Source organism: Pinus tabuliformis, chromosome J, assembly GCF_031772625.1.
Source record: "Pinus tabuliformis cultivar Carrire ecotype Pingquan chromosome J, CPIR1, whole genome shotgun sequence".
Taxonomy (NCBI): Eukaryota; Viridiplantae; Streptophyta; class Pinopsida; order Pinales; family Pinaceae; genus Pinus; species Pinus tabuliformis.
The window spans coordinates 317,476,217-317,486,662 of NC_142295.1; the positions used below are offsets into that span (position 1 = coordinate 317,476,217).

Consider the following 10,446-nt stretch of genomic DNA (forward strand, 5'->3'; position numbering starts at 1 on the left):
TGAACTTGTCAATGATGGGGACATAGTACTTGCTTTTTGTGGTTCCAAAGATCAGCTTGCAGATATTTTCAAAAAACCATTGTACAAGAATGTTTTTGAATTTCAAAGAGAACAATTAGGCATTGTCAGTTGAGATTAGGAGGGGATGTTGAGATATTAATCTCATTGTAAGTTATGTGTCATCGCATTTGATTTGATTTTGTTGTCTGCTAGGTATCATAGACACTGCAGTTTTACTCCATAGGTGTCCGGTTCTACTTTAGTAATTTATTATTGATGTTTACAATGTAATCTATTTAATCATTTTGAATATTGAAAAAAGCAAAGTGTTCTCCTTTTAGCTTTCCATTTTTTGTCAATTTGTTTGGTATTTATTTTCAGAAGTGATGTGTCAAATTAAGCCCAAATTTGAAATCGGGCTCTTCGTTCTCAAATTTGTGTTAGAAGGTCCAAATTTTGAAATCAATTCTAACTTTGATCCAATTTTATTGATTCTCTCATGAACGCGTTGATATACGTCTAGAAGAAATTGAAATATCAGGAATTGAAACCACATGGTCAGAATGACAGTTGTTGGATCTAAAATATCAGGGATTGAAAGGTAACCAACCAGTAGTAGAGTTGTTGGAGTTGAAAGGAAAGCATTCAATGATGAAAAAGTTTTCTGTGAGTGTGTGAAAGTTCAGCGTAGAACGTGTCCAGACTTTACAAAAGTTTCGTTAGCTATAGGCCATGACATACTTGTGATTATTGGAAATGGTCTAACCATTTGTCAAATTGAATTAAATGTTCATTACGTCAAAGTTGAAAACTTTTAATCACTTTAATTTTCAGCATTAGGTTTAACGTGTCATGACTTTCAGAAAAAAAATATTTTGATCAACTGTGGATTGCTCGAGTCCAAAGAGAAAAGTGATGGCCCAGTCAATTCTGCCACTGTCTTTGCACACGGGAAAGATTCCACCTTTCTCATGATCCACCACGTCTGCAATTCAAAAGAAAAATCTTCACCCTTTAGTCACAGGAAACAGCAACTCTTTCCACCGCCCCCATAATCCAGCTCGTAGTATGTTCAAAAGAAAAATCTCTACCTTTAACCGACAGGGCGATCGCAATCTACTTGTAGTATAACATACAAATCTCAGCTAGTCATTCTAAATTTTTTATATCTGCCACCAGCTATTGAAGTTATATAACTGTTAACCTGGCTTTGGACGTGCAATGGATCCTCGCCACTCGTTATGACTTCTTTTAAAAGGTAATCTTGAAAAGCTCAGAACATGATTGCATATAAGTTGTTATAAAAGGCTCATCCAATATCGCTTAATGAAGTCCAGACACAGTGTAGGTCATTTATCTTTTCACAGTGTAGGTCTCTACAATCTCTTGAGAACCATACTCAGCGTCTTATTGTCATTGGAATCTCAAGAAAGTGTTCCACCATATAATTCTCTGTAACTTCTGAAGTCCCCTGTAATTGGTTTTCCTGGAAATCAAGGAGGCTTAATCTTGAAGGAACAGAGCCTTGCCTCATCATGGAGGACCACAGGATTGAGATTTTCTATCCATTGCCACTGCAAACTGACAACCCAGAGGATGAGCAGGTTGAGACAATCTCAATTTACAGCACAGATGATGAGGTTGAGACAGTCTCCCGGCGAGTCTCCCGCATATTGAAACGCTTGCCGCCTGAAAAGTCTAAAGCTTATGTTCCCCAGGTGGTTTCTCTCGGTCCTTTTCATTTTGGTAAACCCCAACTTGCCAAATATGAAACCTTCAAAAACACGCTCCCTAACATACTGACAGATAGAGAAGGCCGTCCTCCCTTCAGTAAGTTGGTTGAGGACATGACACATCAATGCACTAAGATAAGACAATGGTATAAGTACTTCCAGGTTTGTCCCGAAAGTGACGAAGAACTTGGCTGGATATTGGCTCGAGATGGGTTATTCCTTTTGCGATTTTTAAGGTGTGGTTTCTCGTACAGTTGAAATTTCAATGAAAGTTTTAAAATAGTGTTTTTTTATTTGGAATTTAAGAGTTTTAATTCAAGTAAGTCGTAGATTTTTGAAAATCTAATAGCAAATACCGAAGCCAAACTCTTCCGAAATATTATAATCAAAATAAGAGCCGACCCACTTAGATGAAGATGAGATGGTGAGGTTGTAGTTTGAAATGGGCAGTACTCTTTTGACATGCAAATTCTGGAAGTATTTAGCATTTTGTGTGCAACAGAGAAAGGTGTTGGATCTCGTTTGATTTTTTTAATTGTTTATAATCCTCTGTTTAAATGAAATTAGCTAGCTAAATGATACGCAATTTTGGTTCAACTTTTGTGTATTTAGGAAGATCTTCACCCGGGATTGGGACTGTGATCAAGCAACTCGCGTCTTCTTTCATCAAAACCAGCTACCATCAGTTGAGGAAGATATCATGAAGTTAGAAAATCAAACGACTATGTTTGCGGCTGTGCAGGCAGATATTATGAACCTAGAAAATCAAATACCCATGCTGGCACAGATCTTGATCTCAAGTCGATTCTACGACACATTTGGCACACTCTCTCCCCTTTTCTATACAAACGTGACAGGCTGGAATCGCATGTATTAGCCGGGGCCTCGTTGACACCGGATTCACATCTTTTAGGGTTTGTGTATGAAAATATCATCCGCTCTTCTGATTCCACTGATCATACTGAACACAATCGAATGTGGAAGAAAAAGAGGTACATCAGTCTCCCATCAGCGGTGGAACTCAGAAGAAAAGGAGTGAAGTTCGCTGCACACGTAGAGCATCTCAACGAAATTCGTTTCGATGGCAGAACCTACACATTTCACTTGCCCACCATTGAAGTGGACGAGAGAACAGAAGCTGTCATGAGAAATTTGGTGGCATTCGAGGCATTCGTTTGCAAAAAGGAAACGAAACCGCTGATGTGCTATGTGGACTTGATGGACCGCTTGATCAACACAGCCGCCGACGTTGAGGTGCTGAGAAATGGCGGTATAATCCACAACAGCTTGGGCACCGACGAAGAAGTGGCGAGTGTCTGGAATGGAATGCGGGAAGGAATGGAGGAGGGTGAATATGAACCAATCGATTCCGCTATCGATGATGTCATAACATTCTACACAAATTATGAATATATAATGATATGTGCTAATCTCAAGGAAAAGTATTTCCCAAGGGCATGGATTACAATATCTACGTTGGCGGGATGTATCGTATTGCTTTTGAGCGTACTGCAAACTCTTCTGGCGTGGGAGCAAGTCCGCCTTCAACGACAAAGCATGGGAAACATGTAATCACGTTATAGGCGTATTGCTCATCACGTTATGGGCGTATTGCTAGTGCTACTTTCACGTATAGGTTTAAACTTACGTTGGCTGTTTCTTTTCCATGTATAATTGTCTTTTCTTTAATATGTTAACAGCATTTTCGTTATCTGCAATTTTGTTTTTCTGAGGTGGTGTGAAACTGCAGTTCCACACCCATTTTTTTTTGTAGGGCAGGCTTGATGGTATCACCTTGTTAATCTCTCTAGCTTTGGCGTCACTTCAGTTTCCAACTTTGAAGTAACATGAGGGCAAGCAAGCGTTGTTACAGGTCTAAATTTTGCGAGAATAAAATGCCTATGTGAACCATTTAAGATTGCAACGTATGCGTAGTTGTTTGCTCGGATGATTAAATATTTGTCATTTTTCTCATACCAAAGCACAGTAAACATTATTTTATATATATGTGTGGGTGGGGGGCATGAATATGGGCAGGTAATGTTCATAATAGTTTTTGAGTGCCCATGTAATATTTAGTAATATTTAATAACCATAAGGGCAATTGTTAAAATTGCAAATTGTGACCATTCAGCAGTTCAAACGCTCCGATCAAAAGATATTGGCTTATCATACTGCCTCAATATATCATCAAATTACAATTACCATGACCTAACAATTGATTATTAAAGTCTTAAAAAATCCTGGTACAATGACTTTTTGAATTGGAAAATTGAGTGTAGAAAATCATGATTTTTTTTGTTGAAACCATATTCTCTATCAACTCAAATTATAGAAATGTGATAGAAAAATGAGAAAAAGTTTCTTATCCTAAAAACATAGTAAAAATAACCATAATTCCATTGTCTAACGAGAACAATCTTATCATGTATTGTGCAAAGAGAATCCAATAATATCATGCAACAATAACACATATAGAAATGCTCAAGAGGAAGAAATGTCCATCATAGTGTGAAAGACCCTGATTGGGAGATAACTCCATTGCCCATGATTTCAAAGCTAATTAGCCTCGCTCTGACTGTAGTTTCCCTTTTTGATAGTTTGTTTGCCAAATGATTCTTCTCCCTGTATACATGGCAAAATGTAATAGATGAAAAGTGAGTGGACATGGCTCGGGTTTGCTCCATCCAGTGAGAGAGGGAGGGGACAAAAAGCGTAGATAGGCCATTAACCCAACCAATTGCAATCTTCGAATCCCTACGATCAAGAGCTATTCAAAGGCCAACCAAGAGGCACATCTAATTGCCCCCACAATGCCAACAACTCAGCCCAAAGATTGGATCCATGTCCTCCAGAACTATAGAAGTGGTAGGCCAGAAAAGGGTTGCACTTGATAATCGAACCGCACCCACATGCCCTTTTGGCAGCAACATCGCTAAAAAAGCCATTTGGGTAGATGTCTACTAGGTTCCTAAATGACCAACAACGAGCATGGATGGCTGGTTTCCAGGGGCCAATCTCCCTAAAATAGGCAGCGATGGACAGGGCAGTGGATTGCATATCTGGAGATTTATTCTCGAAAATGATAGAATTCCGACATTTCCAAATTCCGTAACAACGATATAGTGGAAGAGCCCTAAAGGCGCGATTGTGGAGAGTATGACTTTGCACACATGCAAAAATGGAATATTGGTTTGCCAACAAACTCGTTCTAAGTATATTAAGGACCTCCGCCCAAACTGAGATGGAAAAGGGTTGTTATAAAAAAAGATGGTTCACTTCTTCATCGACAAATTTGCAAAGTGGATAGAGCCCAAGCCCAATGAAGCCCCTCTTAGCTAAATTCTCCCATGTTAGGATACAATTGTGAACCACAAGACAAATGAAGCATTTTAATTGCGTTGGTGCATCCCATTACCACATCCCTAATAGCCACTTGTTTTCAGGAAATTGTTGATCGTGATTTGTGATGAAAGATTAGACCTCCTTGGTTGTTATGTCATCATTCTTGGTGCTACCATCCCAAGTGAGAGAATCATCCTTCTTTGAAAGGGCAACCCCAACCTATGATAACTAGAGACAATAACATTCCCATTCGAAAGTTAGTTCTAGAGGAATGTCTAATTCATTAGTGTGTAACCAGTGAGTGGAAGAAAATACAACAAACTAAGGAGTGCCAATATCTGCAAGGGAGGAACAACCACTTGCTAAGATGGCATCCAAACCCACTGAGATTTTCCTTCCACTTCCAACCTTTCATTTGAGGTTGTTTTACAACCAGCGGTTTGATTTCATCAAACTACACCAATAGTAAGAGGCTCCCTTCTTCTCTGGTGCCCCCACAAGGACCCAATCTTCCAATTTTGTGTTATTAAGGTATTTTTCTTTAATAATATCATGCCAAGTGTTAGGTCCCTCAATATCCTTCCACAGGTTCTTGGTGAGCATAGCCAAGTTGAAGTATTTAGTATCCTTGATGCCCCAACCTCCTTTCTCCTTCAGTCTCCAGATGGAGGAGAGTTTTGTAAGGTGAAATTTTGTATTGTTTCCACAACCTGCCTAGAGGAATTTGGCTAGAATAGAGTCAATGTTTTTGATAACTAACATGGGCAGTAGAAATAGATGCATCCAATAAACAACTATGCCTTGGAGGATAGGTTTTATCATAACCATCCTACCCCTGAGTGAGAGCCACTTGTTCTCCCGAATGGTCAACTTCTTAATTATTTCCCCAATGATCCAAGAAGAGTCCTCTTTCATGTAGGAACATGGCTTCAAGTAAGCCCAAGTACTTAAATTCATTAGCAAGATGCTTGATTTTTATCCCAAATAAGTTTGCAATTCACCAAGTCTCCTCCTCCTCTAAAAGGTTTGTAATGAGCTCAAACTTGTATTTTCTTATAATAAGTCTAGAGGCACACCCAAACCTAGTTATGATCTGATGAAAAGTGTGCCATTCAGAGAGCTTGGACTACCCCATAGATAAGACATCATCCACAAATATTAAGCATGACAAATTTCTTTGTGATGTAACCCTGCATCCAATGATGGTTCCAACCATCCTTGCTTCTAAAATTCCTCCACTCAATCCATCCATTATGATGATAGATAAAAGAGGTGATAGAGCACAACCTTGTCTCAGCCCCTGGATATATTGAAGAAATATGAGGGAATCCCATTAATCAGAACAACCATGTTAGTTGTGGTGATGCAAGCCATTATCCAATTAATGTGTCTACAAGGCAAAGCTATTAAGTGGAGTATCATCCTTATCAATTCCCAATCGATCATGTCATATGCTTTGATAAGATTGATTTTCATGAAGCAGGATTTGGATTTGTAGAATTTCACAGAATGTATGCATTCCTATGCTACGCCCACTACATCTTGAATTTGCCTATCTGCAAGAAAGCCAAATTGTTATACAGTGATGTGTTCAGAAATCATTAGTCTGATCCGGTTAGAAATTAACTTAGAAATCATTTTTTATACCACATTGCAAAGTGATATAGGTCTAAAATCAAAGAAATGAGAGGGATGAGGTTTTTTAGGAATGAGAGTTAGAAAATTAGAATTTCTTGCACCTAAAATGTGACCCTATTGTTTGGATTATTCTACCATTTTAGTAAGGTTAGATGCCATCAAATTGAAGAAGAATAAGAATAATTCAACTGGCCACCTGTCCAGTCCCAGGCTCTTATCCTTAGCCGTTTATTTTAGGACAGCAAGCAATTCTTTTGCAGTAAATGGATTGTATAGGAAATCAATAACCTTCTCATCGACCATATAAGGGAAGCTCTCAGCTACTTCTAGTTGTGCTTCTATGTTGGAATCTTCTGGAGGCAAGTATTTTTCTTTAAAGTAGAAAACTACCTTTTGTTGCATGTCTTGTAGTGACATGAGAAGTCGATCCTTAGCCTCATGAATTTTTCATATCATATTAACACTTTTCCTTTAGAAGAAACCTTGTGGAAATATTTAGTTCTTTTATCTCCACCATGTACCCAAGCCAGTCTACTTTTGATTCTCCAGTTGTCTTCATGTAGCTTCATAATCTTATCTTTCTGAGCTAAGAGCTCTAATATGGAATTCTTAATTTGTTGTGAGAAGCCCTTAGGGAGAGTTAGATCCCTAAATCCCTTTATTTCCTTGTGTATATTTGAAATATCCTATATGTATTGTTTCTTATGATTGATTACCCATTGTTTAACAACTATCTTCAGTCACCTGAGCTTGTGGGAAACCAAATCCATCTTCGAGGGAAGTTCTTCCATAATTGGTAGACTTCAAGAAATGTGGATTCAGTCAATTAGCTCCTTTTCTTGTAGCCATGCATGGAAAAATTTGAAGGGTCACACTATGTTATCATGTTACCCTTTCTATTCTAGGCACATTGCATCATGGTCGGAGAATCCAACAAAGGATGATGTTGAAGCCACATCTTTTAGTTTGGTGTACAAGGATATGTGAACTAGGAACTTATCGACTTTCTTAATAATGCCAACAGAACCCATATGTCCATTTCTCAATGTAGGTCCTAATGGGAAAGGGGTAATGTCATGCAACATTTTTCTATTGAAAAGATCTTTGAAATAATCCTCCAATGATTCCACCTTAAAAAAATTTCCCCAAATTTCATCCAAATTTAGTGTTAAGTTCAGATCCCGTGTAATGATTAGTGAGTGAATATCTAAAATCCCATAGGCCTCCAAATTCTGCCAGAACACCCTTCTGTTATCATATGGGGCGTACATGTTAAGAATACAGAGGTGATTGGGAGAACCCCTATAATATTCAGACAAGATGATATACTCCAAGAATTTGTATGCCTTGATTGATAATATTATGGGATTCCACATGGCAGCAAGTGTGAAGGCCAAGCTGGAGTGAGGGATGAAATGCTTTATAAATCAGTGCGGGGAACTGGTCTATTGTCAGAAAACCTGCAAGCAAGTGTAGATACACATACATAAATTGAGATCTCTGTCAAGTGATACATGAATTGTGGCATGGACGCAGCCATCCAGAAAATGATCATGTAAATGGATCTAGGTATGGGTGCAACCATCTGTCAAAGAGGATCATGATGAAACCAAGGTATGGTCGCAGCCATCCATCTGATAGAGACATGCATATCATCATAACCATGTCACACCACTTCACAACCTGAACTTTTGTGATCTGAGTCTAGGGTCTTGTGCCCCAACACGACCAAATCAAAGTACAGATCCTAGCATGCAAATAGATGTGTTGATGTCGAACATGCTAGAAAGTCGCTTGATTACCAGTCAATGATGTAAACTGTTAACAAGCTCGAGAAAAGCCACCAATAATGACAATGGCCCTCAAGGTACTATCAGCACAATTCATGGAATGTGAATACAGGAACTGAAGTCAAATACCCGTGAAATCACTCGATCGAAAGCCAATGATGTGAAATTTTCATCGAGTGTGAAGAACTTGCCATTGAGGCATGCAAGCTCTAAGGTACTGGAAGGGACTCTCTCGGTCAACTTCCTGGATGATGAGTTGAAATTGAAAAAAATGATCATGTCGAAGGAGGGCCATAATGAATCCCACATCATCGATGCGAGACGAGAGGATGCAAAATGTTTTTGGATGATACAAAGAATGAGAGGTAAGTGTAACTACAGAAGGACAACTCTTGAACATATCGATGACACAACTGGAAGTTTGGCAACTTTTGGATCCATGGGATCAGCGGTCATAATGATGTGGCAGAGATCAAATGGAAGGAAAAAATGAATGGCCCAAACCTAGGAAGGTCAACGATGCAAAGGAGGATATCCCAACATGACCCGAAGCAAAGAGTGTCATGTTCAAGAGTAAGCTGATGATACGATTGATAGATTTCCAAATTCCCCCCCACCATTTCTGGCAAGCACCCCAATTAATTTTTAATCACAAGCTTGAAGAGGATAACATATGCTTGCACTATAAGTTCATCCTTCGGATGAATCTGACCTAGTAAGTTTAACGAGCACTAGGAAGGAGAAGCTCGTGTTTGTCATGGTGACAAATTCGATGTTGTTTAATAGTTTAATAAGTCCGACAAAAGTGTAACTCAGTATCTCTTTCATGTTTAGAGAGTTTAAAAAAGACACGTAAGAGAAAACTCCACATGGCCCCTTTCCGTACATTTGTGTCTCTCGAGCCCGAAAAGGTAGAAAACAATACTTGAGAGAACCACTTGACCACTTCAGTCAAGGAGTACATTTTTCATAAAATAGTGCCTCCTAGCTCAAAAAATACTGGGTGTACGACGTTTCGCATCCATTAACGAGTTCAAAACGATAAGGGCTCGGCCATCTTTTTGATTTTAAAGGGTCGGAAAAGATATGAAAGAAGACCCCCCATTTTTATTCTCTTTAACGAGTCAAAAGGGGAAAAATACTCATCAATCTTTTCATATGAGTTTAACGAGTCGAGAAAAGAGCTGAAATGTGACTCATCGCCATTGTCGAACATCCATCACCTATTGCTGCACAAGTAAGGCAAAGTGTATTATTGAGTCATTGAGGCAAAATAGGTCAAAAATATTCAAAAAACCTGATATTTACATGAACAAAATGAATAAAAAGGGGAAAAGTAAATATATTTTTACCATTTACCATTTTACCTTTCCAGTGAAGACTTTTTACCCACTTTTGCCCTAGTTTTTCCATAGCAGATTACGGGAGATCCAGGAGGTCAATCGACGAGCCATCAATTCCAGGTAACGGTCAAAACCTTGAGCTCCATTTTCATGCTATTCATTTCCATATTTAGCCATTTTTTAATGATTTTTAGGGGGGTTTTTGAGAAAAATTTTCGCCCTCGATCAACATGATTTCCAGGCATGGGATCGCATCAGTCAAGGCTTATTTGCATAACCATCCACGCCAACTGGTGCGACTATTTCTAAAACAAGTGCGCCAATGCCGTGGATAGGGAAAAATCATCTTTCCTAAAAAATTGACCATTAAAACTTGAATTTTATGTGCCAAAATTGATGATTGACTCAAATAAATGGCTTTTGCAGGAGAGAAATTGTCGAAAATGGAGGATTGGAAGGAAAGAGAACACGAAGATGTTGACACTTAGGCATTGAATGATCCAAATTGCTTGGAGATTTTGAGGGCTTGTGGGCTACTCAAATTCTTCCTTACACTAGGGATGCGGGCCCAACCCAGGCTGCTTTGATACTTGATAA

General features: G+C 38.8%; 1 pseudogene across 1 annotated transcript; it reads left to right on the plus strand.

Annotated features, from left to right (window-relative positions):
• The first annotated feature begins 1,253 nt into the window (after positions 1-1,253).
• LOC149227006 (putative UPF0481 protein At3g02645) lies at positions 1,254-3,639 on the plus strand (annotated as a pseudogene). The gene is made up of 2 exons (XR_016247083.1): positions 1,254-1,969; positions 2,346-3,639. The product of XR_016247083.1 is annotated as a putative UPF0481 protein At3g02645 (transcript).
• The last annotated feature ends 6,807 nt before the right edge of the window (positions 3,640-10,446 follow it).